Genomic DNA, 2,357 nt, shown 5'->3' on the forward strand with positions numbered 1-2,357 from the left:
ATTCATATATTTATAGCTATATATATAAGAGTTTATAAACTAGAACATAGTTTGAATGATTTCAAACTTGTTCGCAAACTAAATAGATCCTTCTAACTTAACTTTTAAAATACTTCAAGACCTGTAATATAACTTAAAAATATGCTAATTTAACAAGGTATAACTTGGTTTTTCAAAGAACACCTTAAAAACTATTTTTATGACGTCGGGGTGCAACCGGGGGCTGTTTTGGGTTGGATAATTAAAAACCATCTTAAACTTTGAATTGGAGGTTTATTTTCTGGAAAAATGATTTTTACTATGAATATGATAACACATAAAAATTTCATGATTTAACTCAAAGTATAAGTATTTTTAGAAAAATAATTATTTAAGGTTGTTTACATGATGGAAAATGATTAACTTCATAAGTTTTACTAAAGTTTGACCTATGACCTGTGATTTCGAATACAAACTAAGGTATTTACAGTTCATAGTCTTAAAGAGGGACTCGATCCAAGGAAGTGGCAAGTTGAATCAACGAAAACGGAGTTGTAACGAAGAAACTATGACCAAAACGAGATCGGATATCTAAGACTAGTTTGGCTACGAAAATAATTGGAGAAAATTAAATAAATCACATCTTTTTAAAATAACATGATATTTTATATATATGTACTCATAATTTAATTTTATATGGTTCAGGATCACCCGTAAACAATACGAGAAGATTAATCATAAGATCCCATGATTGTACGCAACACGTCATTTGACAACACCGGTACTTTATGTACGCAACACGTCATTTGACAACACCGGTACCATGGGTCAAGATTAATCTCGACCAATACATATACGATGGGGGTTTTTATTTATTTCATTGGGGGTTTATTAAACACCTAAAAATGAACCATTAAAATTGAATTACTAACATCGGACTGCTAACTACGGACTAAGAAATTATTAAAACTATTAAAAGTATAAAAAGTATATATATGTGACGATTGTTTAAAATAGAAATATATTGATAAACTATATATGGATAGGTTTGTGATATCAATCGGAGACCAAGTCGAAATTACATATCTTCAAGACGAAAGTGAGTATATAGTCCCACTTTTAAACTCTAAATATTTCGGGATGAGAATACATGTATTTTATGTTTTACGTTATGGACACAAGTAACTGAAAAATATATTCTACGTTGAGTTGTACCACTGGCATACTTCCCTGTAGCTTGGTAACTAATATTTACAGCGGTATTGTAAACGCGAATCCTGTTGATAGATCTATCGGGCTTGACAACCCCAGCCGGACTGGACGACCAGTATTCAACGGTTGCACAGTACTTCGTTTCGTGACTACACTTGGTACAGTGTAGTAAGATTTCATATTAAAGGGAATATGCGACGTGATTAATTGTTAAGTATGGTTACCAAGTGCTCAACCACTTAGAATATTTTTATTAAACTGTTTATATACGAAATCTTGTGGTCTATATATATATTGCTGCCGGCATTAAACCTATATCTCACCAACTTTATGTTGACGTTTTAAACATGTTTATTCTCAGGTGATAATTAGAAGCTTCCGCTGCATTATGTTGAATTTGAGCAGGATCTTGCGTACGCATATTTGTGTCAAAAATAAAACTGCATACCCGAGGATTTGTGTTGTAAAATATACTAGAAATCGTGTTGTTATCATTATTTGTAAAGTTTGTAAGTCGAAGATTATCGCTAAACGATAATCATCTTTCTATCGTCTAAAGCTTGTATCAAAAATAAGATTTGTGGTTTGTAATGTAAAATATATGCAGTTTTCTTTTAAAAATGTCTCATATAGAGGTCAATACCTCGCAATGAAATCATACGTTATCTAACTCGTTCTTAGGGTTAAGGACGGGTTATGACATGTGGTATCAGAGCGGTGGTCTTAGCGAACCAGGTTTGCATTAGTGTGTCTAACTGATAAGTCGTTAGGATACATTAGTAAGTCTGGACTTTGACCGGGTCTGATTTAAATACCATTGCTTATCATTGTTGGTTAAAATTTATATGTAAATATTATGTAGTACTAATGGGTTAGTTGTTGTGTGATAGATGTCGGGCTCAAAACTTGTTATCACATTCAGCGACTCCGAACCAGAATCTTCAGATGGTGTTCCAGTCATTAACCTATCCGATGACGAAAATAATATCTTTGGGGAAGACTCACAAATTTCGGATGAACCGACTATAGAGAACCCGGAAAGTGAACCCGAGGAGGAAAGTGAACCCGAGGAGGAAAGTGAACCTGAGGAGGAAAGTGAACCCGAGGAGGAAAGTGAACCCGAGGAAGAAATACAGGAAATTACATAGTAACAGCCGAGAGTTCTT

Source organism: Rutidosis leptorrhynchoides, chromosome 5 (assembly GCF_046630445.1).
Source record: "Rutidosis leptorrhynchoides isolate AG116_Rl617_1_P2 chromosome 5, CSIRO_AGI_Rlap_v1, whole genome shotgun sequence".
In the NCBI taxonomy this organism is placed as follows: domain Eukaryota; kingdom Viridiplantae; phylum Streptophyta; class Magnoliopsida; order Asterales; family Asteraceae; genus Rutidosis; species Rutidosis leptorrhynchoides.